At 43.6% G+C, this 17,566-nt stretch overlaps 1 pseudogene; it reads left to right on the top strand.

Moving 5' to 3' along the window:
• Window positions 1–11,758: 11,758 nt before the first annotated feature.
• LOC133276324 (nuclear pore complex protein Nup93-like) overlaps window positions 11,759–17,566 on the top strand; it is a 66,079-nt pseudogene continuing 60,271 nt past the window's right edge.

Genomic DNA, 17,566 nt, shown 5'->3' with positions numbered 1-17,566 from the left:
GAATGGAGTGCTAGTTCCCCATTCATCTTGACAAATGATACCCTTAATTGGGGTGTGGGGCATGGATGGCAGGAGCAGCACTGTCAGTGTTGGTGGTCATCCCATCTGCTTGGCTGCGCTTCCCCCCTCTCCCCTTCTTGGACCAGCGCTTGTCTCATTTTACAGAATTTGTGTTCCTCTGTCCACCTGGTCACAAAAAGCAGTGCTGTCAGGGGTGCTTCCCACTCTGTGCAGCCTTTGTGTCCTGCCTCTTGCTTGGTGCAGGTCCAGCCCTAGAAAGCTGTCTTGAAACTTGGGTCTCCTTTGAGCTCTGTAATAAGCCAGTAACTCCCTCCCAGTCTGAGCAAGCTGGTGTTTTTTCCCCTGCAATAGGACAGCTTCCTGTGATGATGGTACTGAATATTACTGGAGCTGGTCACTTCCCAGTTCTAGGTTTGGGTTTTTTTTTGCTTTGACTCTGGACAACTCATGTTCTCTTAGTCTATGAAAGTTAGACCCTTTGCCACAAAGTCCAAATTCCCTGACAGATAGGCCAGTAGCATAACATCACACTCAGCCCACCTGACTCTGCTCTACATTGTTTGTATGTGAATTTAACTGTATCAATGTGAAAGCATTAGCCTGAATTTTCTTCCTCTCTACCACAACCTGCTTGAATTGGACTTCTGAACCCCTTGCCTCCCCTTTCAGCATTCCTCTGAATGGAGAGGATCAGTGTGCGGAACTGAAACCAGAGGCAGCATGCTGGGTCTGACAGCCCTCCATCTGAAGAGCCCTAGTGTGTCATTAATGTTGGATCATCACTGCCTGCCTTACAGAGGAAGGGAGCTAATGCTTTAAGGCACTCTCCAGACCCAGTATGACAGTGCAGTATTTGCTGCTGCTAGAGCACTGGATTAAGCAGAGAAGAAAAGGGTTTTGGGAAGGAGCTATGTATCACTGTTTTAACTTGCTGCCACTGATGTCTTTCACTTTTGCTTGGCTAATGCTTACTGATGATAGCAGTTGTTGCAGCTGTAGGACTTCAAAAAGGGGCTAATACAGGAGCAGATCTAGGGAGGCTGTTGTTTTTTCCCTTACCCCTGCCCAGTGCAAGACTGTGGAAGAAGAGATTACGATGATTGTAGACCAGCATGTTTTATGGGGTTTTCTTGAATTTAAAGTAGGGATGGACGGTAGCATCTTTAATTTTTGTAGTTATGGTGAAGGAATCTCCTCCACTCTGGAGATGCACCCCTACCTTTGAGGGAAGGAGGTCATTGTGGACACCCAGGGAGGGAACAATCCTGACACAGAGGAAGATGTTCATATTCCAGCATCTTCTGCATGATGTTTGCATCATCATTCTCTGAGGAATATGATGCTTTCTACTCAGAAGAACTTTCATAGTTTTCCCTAGCCGTGGCCCAGCAGCCCTGAATGATATTTTTTTTCCTTCTTCTCCCACAGTCACATTTGAGTGCAGAAGTGATTGATGTGTGAGCTGACTGAACACTCCACTAAATTGATTACCAGTGAACCAGACAGCAGTTCTGACATCTGGGTTACCACTCAGAGTTGTTTACACTAACCGCCATTTGGGGTGAGTAGTTTTTGTTCATAGCCCCCCAATCTGTTGCTTTAAGAAATCCATAGCTAAGGGGAGACAGTTCTGTGCTGAGCCACACTAATAAAGCTTTCCTTGTGATATCCTGAGCTGGCAATGCAATACGTAAAACAACAAATATATAAACTGATCCATAATGTGTAGTTTTGCACTTGGGAGTAGGTTCTGCAGTAATGTTACATGGCCATAAAATAACAGAGAATGTCTGTTGATAAAAACAGCATCTTTAAAGTTGTGGTTAGCAGCTCCAAATGGATCATTACACTCCTGAAATGGCTGACAAGGCTACAGCCTGTCCCAAAGACCTGACTCTCTCCAGGGACCTTTACCTGTTTTAAGGTTTGGCTAGAAAGCAAAAGCTCTGTGTATCTTCTGTGCTTCTGGCTCTGCACCACTAGTGAGTTATGCAAACTGGAGCTAAGTAGGGGGAGAAGCTGTCTGAAAAGAGAATGTGAGGTGAGCAGCAAGCTACCGAGGCAAGCATGGCTGCAGGGACACTGCCAGGCATGGATGCTCAGAAATGCAAGAGGGATGCCAGGGATAAATTATTCCTGCAAATATATATCCTTCCTTTCCAGGAAAGGACTTTGCTTGGGTGTAGCTGGTTGTGATCAGTGGTTTTCCCTGTAATGCAACTGACTACAGCTTTCCTCTAAGAACATCAGTGGGTTTGGACCTGTCCTCTCCAGTCATAAGACTCCTGGTACAAGGATTTGGGTATTTAATACAGTGTTTATTCATTCACAGGGAGGGAGGGCTCACTCCCTGCAGTGGTTTGAGGAAAATCACCCTTAGGATCAAGTTTGCTAGTTTCAGAGCCAACATACACTGTATTTGGGAGACCACTCTGTCACCTGTGAAGCTCTGACCTGTGCAAGGTGCCCACTGGTGCCTTTGGGGTAGGTAAGCCCAAGCCACAGAGCACCTTCTACAGACACAATGCTGTTAATGGAATTGTTCCCAAACCAGGGAGTACAATGTTAATTCAGAGGCTCAGGTTTTTCCTCTATGTAAAATATCCTGCACCATTTTTACTGATAATTTGTGTCCAGCTGATACCCCTGAAGTGTTGTTTTAATTAAAACAGAAGTGGAAATAATGAATTGGTGGCATCGTTGGTGATTCTGCAGCTCCATCAATGTTAATGCATGGTAAAGTGCTCTCCTGATAGCTTTTTAAGTTTCATTAAATTAAATGTAGACATCTCAGGTCTGGATATTTTTGTGTATGTGGTTTTGCAAATACAAGCCATGCAGTTGGTAAACAGAATTATGGAATTGTGAAATGCAGGACTATTGCACCAGGGATTTAAAAAGAAACCGCTTTGAATTTGAGAGTGTCACCAGCAGTTTGCAGAGGGACAGGAGCTGTGTCGGCACCATGGGTTAAATGTTCACTTGGGGACCATGGAAGCAACTGCCCAATTGCGTTTCTCCTGCCTTTTGTGAATTGCTTCTTCATGGTTGTATGTTTTGCATATTAGCAAATGCACTCCTTATTTATTTCTTCAGTGCTTCTAATTTTTTCTTTAAGATGGGGGTGGTCTGTTTCTCGATTTTTCTCTGGCTTTCTGCACTGTAATGATGGCAAACACCATCACCTGACTTCTGGAATACACTGGCCTGACTTTAATCATTGGGTGACTGGCTCTTAGCATGGTTTCATCTCTGCTGTTTTACATCTCTTCCTGTAATTACATGGTTGCTGGTAGCATTATTTTTCTGTTGGTGACAACGAAAGGCACATGTTAGTATTTTATGTAACCTTATACTTTTTTGGTTTTGTCTAAAGGGTAGGTGAAGTACTTTCCAAATAAAATCCTCTTTATTTGTGTGTAAGCGGCATATTTTCACCCCTTCTGCTATTGTGTTTAAGACAGGGTTATATATAAACCCACGTTTGTATGATATGGAGGAAAAAGTAGTTGGGGGAAGCCTGTGTTAATAACAGGGCTGAATTTCTGTACTGCAGACAGTTTCATTGAGGTAGATATGCATGCAATTAAATAACCTGTTCAAAGCCACAAAAAGGAGTGATGTTTAATGTAATGGTGTCCAAGTATTTTAACTGCTAAATAACCAAACCCAGCAAAACAATAGAGAATCAAAGCTCCCCTCTAAAGAACAGTGACACCAATTAATATGCAGTAAAATTATCTGCCTATACAAGTTTCAACAGCTCTGTAGATCTAAAATGGCAGATGCTTTCTGTTGCTGTATAAAAGTCAAACTCCCATCTATTTCAGCCTCATGGTATGTGCAAATTCATGCAGCTCAGTTAAGGGAATAGATTCACAACTGGTGTTCCAGTCTGTGGCTGTAGTGGTGCATCACAGTGCAGCAAATGCATTTTCCACATTAACCAAACATGACAGCTGAAACAATTATTAACCATGCAGTATGTCAGAAGTCATCAAAAATTTACATCAGAGTAATTGCAGTGGCTGGGGGGGGGGGGATAGTAGCATCTCTCTCCTCCTGCTGCCTCACCCCCTCCTAATTCCTACATGGTACAGTCCATTAACAATAAAATATCCTTCTGTAACCTATAAACTGTTACTCCCATCAGTTACTGGTTTCAGACTGATGCTTTCCCTAGAATTTGAATAAAACACCGCTGGAAAAAATAAATATATCTATAGATGCTTTACAGGCAGAGGTGTTCAGCCGTGGAAAGCAGCTGCTTTCTTATTGTCTTGCTGGACTCTTGACTGTCTCAGCCATTTCAGGACTTGCAGGTTTGATTTATAATTTATTTTTTAAGAGATGAGAAAATGTGAGCATTAATACAGAAAGATACAGCTGTGTAAGCGTAAATCACAAGGCAACTGAAGTGTGGCAGTTACAGCCAGCATTAGCAGGTTTGTAACTCCTCAGTACTGAGATCTACAGGTAGGAATGTATGTATTTTAAAATCTATAAAATGAAGCTAACAAGCTTGCTTTGCTATGAGAGAGTTTGCCTTCAGATGTCTTCTCTGGTGGTTTTTTGTGCTCTTGCTACAGGTCAGTTCAAGTTGTAGGTGAGTAATTCAAGAGAGCAGGTGGGTAGATGTGGAGAAATCCTTTGCTCCCAGAAAAGCAACCTTACTGTCTGTGCCTTTACCTTCTAATCATCTTGGCTACAGCAGCTGTGGGTGGGGCAGCCCAGGCTTTGCTCCAGGCTTCAGTCAGGTTGCCTCTTTACAGCCTCTCTTGACATTGCTGACTTTGCTTTTCATTTAAGCAGAAATATGGGAGCTTAACTTTCTAAATGCCTTGATTCTTGTTGTTCTCTTCCCTAGGCTCTGAAATGTCTATGGAAGCATTTGAAACAAAAAATAAAATATGCTACTTGATGACATGATTTTTCTCTTTGTTTTCATTGTGGTGCAAATGTCTGGGTCCACTATGTTTCCTCTGTTCCTCCAAATGCAATTAGGATTTATTTAGGAGACACATTAAACTTTCTCTAATTTTATTTTGAAGTAAGGGTTTCAGATGGGGGATGAAAATGAAAATAAGATAGAAAATACTTCTACTTTCCCAAAGTAAATGGAGACACTTAGATATTTGTTTTCTTTTTGGCTAGTTTCTTTAAATGGGGTGGTGAAGTGCACTTGCTTAGTCAACTGGAGTTTGCATCCTAGACCCCACCTCTCTTTCAAGTGAAAAGGGTATGTTATGAAAGGGGTTAAGCCAGTAAAATCATAGTAAAGAGAAGCAGTCAGGGAATTAACATTTATATAAATGTGGTGGCTGTGACGAGATGGGTGGGTGGCAGCTGATTTAATACTGTCAGCTCTCAGGACTCAGAGGCTGCATGCAAACTGGGGGTTCTGCCTGCCTTTGGTATAGAGGACAGGGGTATAGGGTGGGCTGCTTTTCCTCCTTTCCTTTCAGTTCTGTTTCTCCATAGGGAGAAAAGCAGGTTAATGAAATGTGCTGTGCCAAGACAGGGCCTGGACTCTTGAAGCGGAGAATAACTTGCCTCCCTCCTTCGTGGCTTCCTCCTGAATATTGAGGTGCCTATATGCCACCTTCTGCACTCCTCCTGTTGTCAACTGCCAAATGCTTAGAAGGGGAGGCAGGGGAACAGTGTCATAGCATGGCCAGAAAGTTGCCTCTTGTTTAAACAAGATTACCTGTGCAAAGGGGGGTGGGGGGGTGGGGTGTCTTGCCACAAAAGCAGCTCAGCTAGAAGTCAGGTAAAAGATGATGAAATGTGTGGTTTACATGTGTAAAAAGATGGAGGAAGGCATCTCCACTGACCCCGTATGGGAGATGGCTCAATTACCCTGCAGTTGGTACAGTGTGGCAAATTATTTTCCTTTGTCTGAAGTGGTGGGAGACAGAGTTCAACTAATCTCTGTAAATTAACGTATGGAAAAAGGACTGAGCCACTGTAATTAATAATTAGCTGTAGGTCTCTTCTAGCAGGATTTTTCTCTGATATCTGCTGGCATTTCATGTACATTAAAGTCCAAAAGCTTGTATGTCTTGTTAATGTGACGTGCAAATAAAGGCACACACTGCTAGAGAGTTCCTTAGCAAGGGTGGAGTACAGCTGGAGGAGAAAAATGGAAACCTTTTGTGTCTGGTGTATCCTCAGCACACTGGGCTTGTGCCCCAGGTCTGGAAAGTTTAAACCTCAGGTTTATTACACAATAGGAGAAATAAGCTTAAAAAGAGGAAAGTGCTTATTATAACATATCATTTGTTGCAGCAGAGAATTTTAATGCACCCCTTTCTCTCCAAGCTTTATAATGTCTAGCATTTAAAAATACAAATTGTATCATTATAACAGGCATATTCCAGGATTCTGTTTTTATTTTAATCATATGTAATTAATAATTCATAGGTAATTTAAATAATGAACTTTGTGAAATGTATCAGTAATGTAGTAAGGAAACATAATTTCTGAAGACTATGGCATGTTTAAATTGAAGATTTAAAGATGTCATGACATGTATGAGCTCCAAATTGCTTTTTTTCACTGTCAGCAAAATATTGATATTTATTCCAAGGGACACCCTGCCATGCTGAAAATACCTGTTAGGTGAATAAAGTAGCTATTCAAATATTCCAAATATTTAGGAAGACTGGGCTAGCTAATGTGGGCTTATTTTTTTAACTCAGGTGGATGATTTTGCTAAATCATCCCGTGTTATTTAAGAGGGCAGAACTTCAAATTTGCTCATTTTCTTACACAATTTTCTTAAAATTTTATTTTCTTTTTAAAAAAGAGAAAATCTTATACCCTTCACACTACAGTGCATCTAATCTTGTCTCTTTCTTTGTAGTGTTAGCCAGCCACTATCAGCAAGATAAAGTAGATTTAACTTTGGAAAGGTTTTCTTTCCCTATGTGGGTTTTTCTGGGAGACTTCAGACTGCAGTAGGAATGTTAGGGAAAACCCCATTGTGGATGTGTGGCTCTAAGGAAAGCCACCTCTGCTGGGGTTTAGGGTTTGCATCCTGGTTTAAATTGGTTATCACATTTACAGAGCTGACAGGATTTTGATGTCTCTGAACAAGGCGTTGTCCCTTCAAGGCAGTGAATGTCTGCTGCATGCATCACTTTGTGTCTGAAATACAGTTGGAGGCCGAAAGGTTGTTGCTTGGCTTTATTTTCTTTTCTAACCAAAGCAGAAAGATTACTGCTCCCAAGGAACATTCAGGAAGGTGGTACCATGGGTATTCAGCTGTGGGACGGGGGCACAGCACCTGAAATTCTTCTGCTTGAGTCAGCCTGAGTACAGGGAGAGTGTGAGGCTCAGTGCTGCCAGGCTCACTACTTGCATCCAGAGGAGGTAAAGACAACTGATTTTTTTTCATTACTATATTTTTACATACAGTTTCAGACTAACTTGAAGGCATTTCATTGTTTTTATGCACCTGAAATTGTGAAGGAAGAGATGTGCAAATGGTGATAATGTTTTTTTTTGCTTCACAAAAAAGCCTGAGAACATCCTTGTTTCTCGAAAACAGCAAGGTTATGTGCTCCGAGACAGACAGAAGGATAAAGCACTTACAGGGGTGTGGGAGACAGAAAGATTGCACTAAAATGTGCAGAAATGGGTTAGAGGAGGCTGGGAGTTAGTGACTAGCAGGTTTGTTTAATAATTTGTCCTTCTTGCTAGTGTTCTAGCAGAAATGTGCTGCTTCAGGCTGGTAAATACTTCAGCTGATAGGGATAGCAGTTTGGCTTTCAGATGCGATCCTGATAAATGAATTTTCTGTGACCCAGTGGGTTATTGTAGCTACTTATATGTTGATGCTAATGTACAATTAGCCCAGCGACAGACTGCAAGAGTGTCATTATGCCTCCTTTATGCCTTTTTCTTTTCTTTTCAAACTACTCCCTTGTTAGCTTTTGTTTCCTGTGCTATCCGGAGAGAAGCCTATCCTCCCATAACAGGGCTGGATACTCCTCATTCCTTGGCTTTATCAATTTTTTGTGTGGTGCTGGCAGATTTCCAGTGGCTGGTTTCTCAGCTTGCACCATCTCAGGAGACTCCTCACCAGCTTTTGGTATGGTAAATCGAGGTGTGGTCCGCAATGACAACTCTTCATCCCTGCTGTGCAAGGACGTGACACAGACAAGAATTCCATGTAGAGGTTGTATTCGTGGCTGCATTACTTGAGCATGATTTCCTCTTAGAAGAGGAAGAGCACATAGCTACCTCTGAGAAACTGTGGAAGAACCATGGTGCTAAAATGGCAGCAGAAGAAATGAGAAAATGGCATCCTCAGTGAAATTAGTTTTGATGGCTTGATTTGAGGTTTGGCCTGCCTGATGCAAGAATGTGTTCAGCAAGGTGTTGCATTACAGGCTTAGTTATGACAATGAATGTTTTAAAATAATTTAAATATGTAGATTTTCCTCAGTATTCCCTTAAAAAGTGTTATAACAGAGAGGCGAATGTAAGAGCTTATTCCAAGGCACGATCAGAAGTTATCTTTGTTTACATGCTATAAATACTTTTAATACAGGACTGCATTATGGATCTCAAACCCATCAGCATCACCTCATAATTTGCTTAAACTGAACTCCATAAAAGAGCCAAAGCCCTGAGTTTTGCTTTGATTGTGAATCTCTTGATGCGTGTATGATTTTTGTAGGGTTGTATTTTTTAAACAGGATGATAATACAAGGATATTTATAGTGCATGGGAGAGACTGTAGCCACTCACCATAGAGCTGAGCAAAGACCCACACCAAGGGCATCCCTCTGCATTTAAAAATCTTCAGGAAAAACATAGCCACGTATTTGGAAACTTGAAGAGAGCACTTAGTCAATATTTGCCTACAGCTTGCTCTGCAACACAGATTAAAGGCTGTACTCAAACCAAGCCTTATATCAGTGGCCTGCCAATGGGGCAGAGAAGCCCTGCTCCTGCCCCAGGATCTGTCTCCAGTGAAGGTTGCTGTTGTGCATCTTCCACAATGCACACAATCTGTGGAAGGCAGCTGGTGGGTAGATGGTGGTGCCCCTTCTGCAGGGTGTGCATGGGGAGTTGTGTGCATTGCATGGAGTTTTGCTCTAGCACAGGGGGCATCTGTTCTTGCTGCTGCCAGAGTGAGGTCAGCATTGCTTCTCCTCCATCATGAAAGGAGACCACACTCAGAAGGTATTGGGTAGTTGTGAATGCTCCATCCCTGGCAGTGTTCAAGGCCAGGTTGGACAGGGTTTGAAGCAACCTGGTCTAGTGGAAGGTGTCCCTGCCCGTGGCAGGGGACTGGGACTAGATGAACTTTTTAAGGTCCCTTTCAACCCAAACCATTCTATGATTGCCTACAAGCGTGGAGCACAGTCATGGTGCATGGGGGGAAGGTGGTTCGAGACCCCTGTGAAGGCAGGTAGTAGAGCAGCAGGTCTTCCCCAAACCCAGTGTTTGGCTGTATTAGTGCAGTTTTGTGTTACAGCTGTTAGTCTGCATGGTTTTCCCTCTTGAGAGCTTCAACATGGCTGTTGCTTTCAAAGCCTCTGATTCACCAACAGGCCCTTGGGTTTTAGCAAACTGTAAACCCTTCTGTGTTTTCCTGATTTTTCTCCTGTTTAGTCAACAGTTTATTTTTTTATTTATTTTTTTTTTAGAAAAATGTTGTAGATTTTCCCATTCTAAACATGGTGGTAAGGAACCTGAGTATTGTAGTTTGATCGGCTCTGCTGTCTTAGGCTAGGAAAATCTTGTATTGCTAAAACCTTGAACACTGGGAGGAGCCTTGTCAGGCCTTCCTTTTCAGTGGACCTTTGCATTTGTTTACAATGACTTATTACTTGTCTGTCATGCAGCTTTGAAGTGATGCTGGTTGATAAATCAACCTTTCTTGGGTTCTCTTCTTCTCTGAGGATCTCTGCACTTGGGCCCTCAGTCTGCTTTGGCCCCATAGCAGTTTTGCCATCTGAAGTCTTCCAAGGAGAAAGCCAGTTTCACAAACGCCCTTAGCTTATTGCATTTGGTCACTGATCTTTGGGCAGCTTCCTTGCTGTTTGAAGGACACTATATTGCACAGGCCAAGGTATGTCATGAAGCTGTTTATCTGTGTCATTTTAGCAAAAGCTGATGCTTTCTGGAAAACAAATCTTAGGAGACCTATAGAAGCTTCCTAGAGATGCTGGTGTGATGCATGCAGAAGAAGAGTCTGGATAGAGACAAATACTGCCTGTGCTGTGCTGGCATGTCCCCATCCTCAGGAATACATTAGTTGGCCACACCATTGCTTGTGGGCCCATCTGATCAAAGCCAGCCAGCAAATTTTGATACTTGTGTCAGCATAAACAATAATTTGGATTAAAATATAGTAAGGTCTGTTATTCTGGCAGTGGGTTACAAGTTTTGCTTCATTTTCTCCCAAGAGAACTTGGCCAGGAGAGCTGTGCTGGGGTGCAGCACCCTGGGAGTGTGCTCAGACTTGTGCACCTCTGCAGTAGGATTGTATTTAGCAGTTAGTTTCTTAAAATTCCTAATAGAGATCATAAGATCAGGTACTTCTCCTGGAATACTGTTCCCAAACCATTGCCAAAGAGTGATTTTTTTTTTTTTTTTTTGTTAACCATGTAGTCATCATTCCTGCTAGTCCTTTGCAGCATTCACTGGTTCTACTGGAAATACATCACTTGGAAATATTTTAATCAAAGAGCAATTGATTTGAAAAGGCCCCGGATTGTTCATTTCATTTTCTCCTTTCTTCCCCTGCCAATGAAAAAGAAACCATTGCTGTCAATATCCGAAGCCTCGATATACTATTTGGTAACATTTGCCTTCTCTTTGACAGCTTGAATACTAAGATCAAGTATTAAAAGTATGGCCTGGCTGACGGAAGTAATTGAGAGACTTCTATCAGCCAGCAGAGAGTTTACTAACCTCATTTAATGCCGTAAATGGAAGAGACTTTCCGTCTCTTGTCAAAAGGAAACCATCAGTGCATGCGTGCCCTTACATACCGATAATGACTTAGTTACTGGAACACCTCCTTGCTGGAATTCAGTCTGGAGCAAAGCAGGTGCCAGTTCCTGTCACATCAGCCTGTGTCGGGCAGTAGTTGCTGGAGATGAGAAATGACAGCAGAGTACAGTGTGAACTGGGAAGTGGCACGGCCTCCTGGGGGTCCTGCCCCTCCACTGGTGGGGTCATGCTTACAAACCATTCTCAAGCAAGGCACAGTGGGGCTGGATTTCAGCAGAGAGGGAGAATGTGAGGAGATCCGAATGGAATCCAAGGGGTAAGAGATTCAAGAGGAACTGGAATGTGCTGGGGAAAGATGCTGAGAGGTAGTAGACATCTAAGTTGGACTAGCTGGACAGTGGGAACCTGAAGGTGGGAGAGTTGGGTATACTTCTATGCCTGTGTCCCTGTTTCACAAACACCATCTCATCAGATATTGTATAAACTGTGTGTGGGAAACATTTAGCAGTGAGTGTTGTGGAGAACCTGTGATGGAGAAGGGTTGTGCTGCTTCCCCTCCAAACTCAACACAGGAAGAATGTGTGAGACTCCCACAGTAACAGAGAGGAAAATTAAATGCCACTTACTAAAGCAGGAAAGCATGATGTGACATGAGGGCTCTTTGAGCTTTTTGCATAAACCTGCCTCAAGGAAATCAGATAAGTTTTCTTTTTCCAGCAAAGTCCAGGCTACGTTAGGATCCCTGCAGTGGCAGAGCTTGTGCATGGAGGGCTGCAAGGTGAGGATTTCACCTCTGTGGTTTTAGCAATGCTTGTGTTAGCTATTCCTGTCTTTGCCATCTGCTGCTGTGAAATAGCCCTTTGTTTCCTAACAATATCTCTGTTCTCCTCCTTCTCTCTTTGGGTACAGAATATGAAGCAGTGTCTCGTTGCTCCTTGTACAATCAGTAGCATCTCCCCTGAGAGGGCAGCTCCTGCGCTGTGGGTTGTGTACTCCCTGTGCGTGCTGAACACCGTGTCTCTGTATCCTTGTTACAGCCTGCAAGTGTTTGTGGCAAAGTCAAATCTTGCTCCTGGGACTGCAGAAAGCTTTTAGGGCAGATGTAACTCGGTGAGCACCACCAGTGCTGCTGTTCAAGACTTAAGAGATACTGAACCCTTAACGCTGTTATGTGGCCTGGGATTTTTTTGAGGAGCAAAATTCTCTACTGTAAAGCATATCTCTCCCATCTTTCTGCTCACCCTCGTTCCAGAGAGCTCTGCTTTTTCCTATGGCAGATGGACATTTGTGTGCATTTAGATATAAAAATGTCTAAATCTAAATGTCCAGTGACCAAAGCATAGTGCACCACTAGGTGGCAATGCAATAAACCCAGGGAATAAATAGTGTTACAGCAGCCGGACACTCCTCACTTCCTCAACGTGTGAAATTTGGACCACCAAAGCCTAGAGTGACAACCCCAGGAGCTCTTGGCCTATTGAAGAAGAAGCAGTCTTGTGAGCAGTAGCAGGCACCCCAGCATCAGCTACTGAAACTCCCTCTTCTGAGGTTTGACAAGTGGCCTGTAATTAACTGAAGCAGCAGTTGTCATGATACAGTCATAATTTTTAGCACAAGGCATAGGGTAACCTTTTAAAAATGTACTTATCCTCAGTGAGGCATTACAGATATTATTTGGAATGTGTAAGGATTTTAATTTGCTAAAGGAGTAGGTTTTGAGATTGAAAAAGACAGTTATCATACCCTAATTGGCATTCAATGTAATGTAATCCTTTAAACAGACCTGGTGAACTCTCTCATTAAGAAAGATACTCGGCCTGGATTTACTGACTTCAAGGGAAGTTCAAACACATCTTAAATTACTCTGTTGATTACCATCATTTCTGTGTACCTTTCTAGGCAGGTATGCATTCAGCACAGGGCACAAGTCCCTCCAAGGAGAGAGCAGAGGACCATAAGCAGTAATGTAGGACCTGTATCTCTCAGGGCTCTCAGGATCCCAGTGCTCACAGTGTGCTCAGCACCTTCCATCACATCCAGAAAGCTCTAGGTCTTCATCTTGGAGATGGTGGGCTTTTCTTGCCTGTAAAATTAGCAGTGTTGTTAGGATATGGCAAACATGGTGTTCTCTGCAGCATCAGATCCCTACCATCAGAAGTGAGGCTGTGTCTTTTGCTCATATGTTGGTGTGTGCTTTGAAGGTCTAGAATTGTTATAATTCCAGACAATTTTTCTCCAGTTTAGGTTGGAAGCAGGGAAATAAATAACTTGTTGCCCTCCCAAACTCCTTCCACCCATGCAGACATGGACAAACCTTACAAAGTCACATATCCATCCAGGATGGAGCCAAGATCAGGTGACTGCAGCAGTCCTTGCCTTGGTGTCAGCTGCTGTAATATATGGTCCCCAGACATACTCAAGGACCTGGATTTCACTTCCCTTTTTCAGATTGTAACTGCACTTTCTCTGTGAGCATTGTCTAAAAATAAAGCAAGATGTGACAGACAATGAAATGAAGAATAGGCTGTGTAGAAGTGGCTGCTCTCTCCTGTATGTAATTCAAGGGCTGTTTCTGGGGGGACTGTGTCACACATCTGTCTCAGAGGACAGCAGTTGGTTCTCTATCTGATATACAGAAAGGGGTCATGTCCCTATTTCCAGTTCAAGGTGGAGTCACAGACTCTCCCATACCCCAAATGCTTGTTCTACATATATCAGAAGGAAAGGGTGCAGCACCCTTTATTTTGCATGCTGGTGCTGGGGAGCAAAAAGGCAGACAGCACACCTATGTGGTGGTTTCCTGCCAGATTTCTTCCATTTAGGGAGATTTCAAACACTCCTCACCTCCCAGAGCTAAGTAGCAATCTGTGATACCCATGGTTGCACGAAGTACTGCTGCAGGACTGTTTCTAACACCTACAGTCAACACATTTTCCCCAAGGTCCAAATCCCTATGACAGCAGGTTTCTGTCCTGCTACAAGATCCATGCTCCTTTGGAGATCACGAGCTCTACCTAGGTTGTATGGATCAAGACCTATATCATCAGATTGTTGGGGCAGGAAGCATTTATTTGCAGGAAGATGTGGGAAACAAAGGGCACAAATGCCTCCTGATTCCCGATAAGTTTGGTTGGACACTGCTGCAATTATGGATCCTCATAAAAGCAAAAAGCATGCTACATTGAATTCCCACTGCCTGTGTTTCTTGGAGGCTCTGAAGTTTGGATCTGTGGAGTTGACCATAAAGACTCTTAAGGTATTAGCACTTAATGGAGTTGATAATGTTCTAGTTGATGACTTCAGAGGAGACAAAGGCTTCTTTTCCTTTTTTATGTTCTGAAAAATTATTAAGTTGAGGTGTGAGAGCACAAATTAACTTGGTGGTTGGTGCTATAATTAGTGATATAACAGTGAAATGCAAAAAGAAGATACTCAAGTTAAGGTATAATAAGCACTTCCTGTTGTCTGTGCATGTTACTGCGCTCTGCTTAAAATTCTAAGTATGGTATATGTCCTAGTATAGGTCCTAGTATAGCTCCAGGGCAGCCTTGGATGCAGCAATCACGAAATGCTCAAATTTGAGATCCTCAGGACAGTGAGAAGAGCGTGAAGCAAGCTCAATGCCCTGGACTTCAAAAGAGCAGACTTTGGCCTCTTCAGGAACCTGCTTAGTAAGGTTCCATGGGATATAGCCCTAGAGGGCAGGGGGGCCCAAGACTCATGGTTGATATTCAAGGCTCACCTGCCACAAGCTCAGGAGTGTTGCATCCCAACTAGAAGGAAGTGCAGCAGGAGGGCCAGGAGACCTCCATGGATGGATAAGGAGCTGCTGAGGAAACTTGGAGGGAAAAAAAAAGAGGCTTATAATAAGTGGAAGCAAGGACAGGTGGCCTGGGAAGAGTACAGGGATGTTGTCTGGGAAGCTAGGGACCAGGTTAGGAAAGCTAAGGCCCAGTTAGAATTAAATTTGGCTAGGGATGTGAAAGATAACAGGAAGGGATTCTACAGGTACGTAGCCAATAAAAAACAGACTAGGGACAACGTAGGCCCCCTCTGGAAGCTCCTGGGAGAACTAGCTACACAGGATTTGGAGAAGGCTGAGGTTCTGAATGACTTCTTTGCCTCAGTCTTCACTGGCAAAGGCTCTGACCACACCACCCAAGTCTTGGAAGGCAGAGACTGTAAGAATGAAGACCTTGGGCCAACAGTAGGAGAGGATCTGGTTTGAGACCGTCTTAAAAATTTAAATGTGCACAAGTCCATGGGTCCTGATGAAATCCATCCGTGGGTCCTGAAGGAGCTGGCGAATGAAGTTGCTAAGCCGCTGGCCATCATATTTGAGAAATCATGGCAGTCAGGGTGAAGTTCCCGATGACTGGAAAAAGGGTAATATAACCCCATTTTCAAGAAGGGAAAAATGGATGACCAGGGAACTACAGACCATTCAGTCTCACCTCTGTGCCTGGCAAAATCTTGGAGCAGATTCTCCTGGAAGGCATGCTAAGGCGCATGAAAAACAACAAGGTGCTTGGTGACCACCAGCATGGCTTCACTAAAGGGAAATCCTGCCTGACCAATTTCGTGGACTTCATGATGGGACTATGGAACTGATGGACAGGGGTAGAGCAGTTGATGTCATCTACTTGGACTTGTGCAAAGTGTTCAACACTGTCCCACACAACATCCTTGTCTCTAAATTGGAGAGACATCAATTTGATAAATGGACCACTCGGTGGATAAAGAACTGGCTGGATGGCCGCACACAAAGAGTTGTGGTCAATGGCTCCATGTCTGGCTGGAGACCAGTAATGAGTGGTGTCCCTGAGGGATCAGTGTTGGGACCGGTCTTGTTCAACATCTTCGTCGCTGACATGGACAGTGGTATTGAGTGCACCCTCAGCAAGTTTGCCGATGACAGCAAGCTGTGTGGTTCGGTTGATATGCTGGAGGGAAGGAATGCCATCCAGCGGGACCTCGACACCCTTGTGAGGTGGGCTGATGCCAACCTTATGAAGTTTAACCATGCCAAGTGCAAGGTCCTACACCTGGGTCGGAGCAATCCCAGGCACAGCTACAGGTTGGGCAAAGAAGAGATTCAGAGCAGCCCTGCGGAGAAAGTCTTCAGGGTGTTGGTTGATGAGAAAATGAACATGAGCAGGCAGTGTGTGCTTGCAGCCCAGAAAGCCAACCATATCCTGGGCTGCATCAAAAGGAGCGTGACCAGCAGGTCGAAGGAGGTGATCCTGCCCCTTTACTCTGCTCTTGCGAGACCTCACCTGGAGTATTGTGTGCAGTTCTGGTGTCCTCAACATAAAAAGGACATGGAGCTGTTGAAACAAGTCCAGAGAAGGGCCACAAGGATGATCAGGGGACTGGAGCACCTCCTGTATGAAGGCAGGCTGAGAAAGTTGGGGCTGTTCAGCCTGAAGAAGAGCAGGCTGCGTGGAGACCTCATAGCAGCCTTCCAGTATCTGAAGGGGGTCTGAAGGGATGCTGCTTTTCATTAGGGACTGTAGTGATAGGACAAGGGGTAATGGGTTAAAACTTAAACAGGGGAAGTTTATATTGGATATAAGGAGGAAATTCTTTCCTGTAAGGGTGGTGAGGCACTGGAATGGGTTTCCCAGGGAGGTTGTGAATGCTCCATCTCTGGCAGTGTTCAAGACCAGGTTGGACGAGGCCTTGGGTGATATGGTTTAGTGTGAGGTGTCCCTGCCCATGGCAGGGGGGTTGGAGCTACATCATCTTAAGGTCCTTTCCAACCCTAACTATTCTATGGTTCTATGATTCTATGAAAGTAACCTTTGGGATAAGGAGCTAACAGCTCATCTTAATCCATCTGTTCATGTACACCAGACCTCTTTAAGACATTTCACTAGAATTTAATGCATATCAAACCTGGGGGTTAATGCATTTTCATTTTCACATTGCTCTGTGTGGGCATCTTACTGTACATCTGGTGAAGTAAAATGACCTTTAAGCTTCTCAGGAGTGGATTGGGGAGAGAGCTGTGAGCATTGCTCAGATTTGGCAGAGCTGATTACTAAAGCATGTATCTGATGTTAGTGGAAGGCTGATTTTGTTTGACTGAAGCTCCTTGTCTCCTTTTCTGCAGGTATTCCTGAAGAACAAAAAAGATAATTCATTGCTGTCAGCCACTGAGGAGTTGAGGAAGAGGGTAAGTTGGAGGCAAGCAACACTGTTTCCTTTTTTAAAAAGGGGGTGTAAGGAATGTATAAATTAGATATTTAATAAACTAGTGGAATTTAAGAGGTACCAAGATAATAAAAAAAAATTAATTAGGAAATACTCAGAATTTCCAGAAGAAATACTTGCCAGTTGTATTTCAACTGCAGTGTTTAATATGATCAGGAGTCTGAACAGAGAATCCATTGTTCATAAGGCACAGCACCTTCCCTGCAACCCTCTCCTCATGGTTGCTGCCTTTTGTAGAGGTGATAATGCCTAGGACCTGGGATTTATTTCCTCTTTTTGCTCTAAGTGCCTTGTTACATTGACTTTACATACAGCAATGACACCCAGTGTGTTCATTGTAGCCGTTTCTCCAAGT

The sequence above is a fragment of the Pezoporus flaviventris genome, unplaced genomic scaffold (assembly GCF_033815535.1).
Source record: "Pezoporus flaviventris isolate CSIRO_AGI_PZ_B2104156 unplaced genomic scaffold, CSIRO_AGI_Pfla_v1 ptg000044l, whole genome shotgun sequence".
In the NCBI taxonomy this organism is placed as follows: domain Eukaryota; kingdom Metazoa; phylum Chordata; class Aves; order Psittaciformes; family Psittacidae; genus Pezoporus; species Pezoporus flaviventris.
This window is presented reverse-complemented; position numbering and strand designations above follow the sequence as displayed.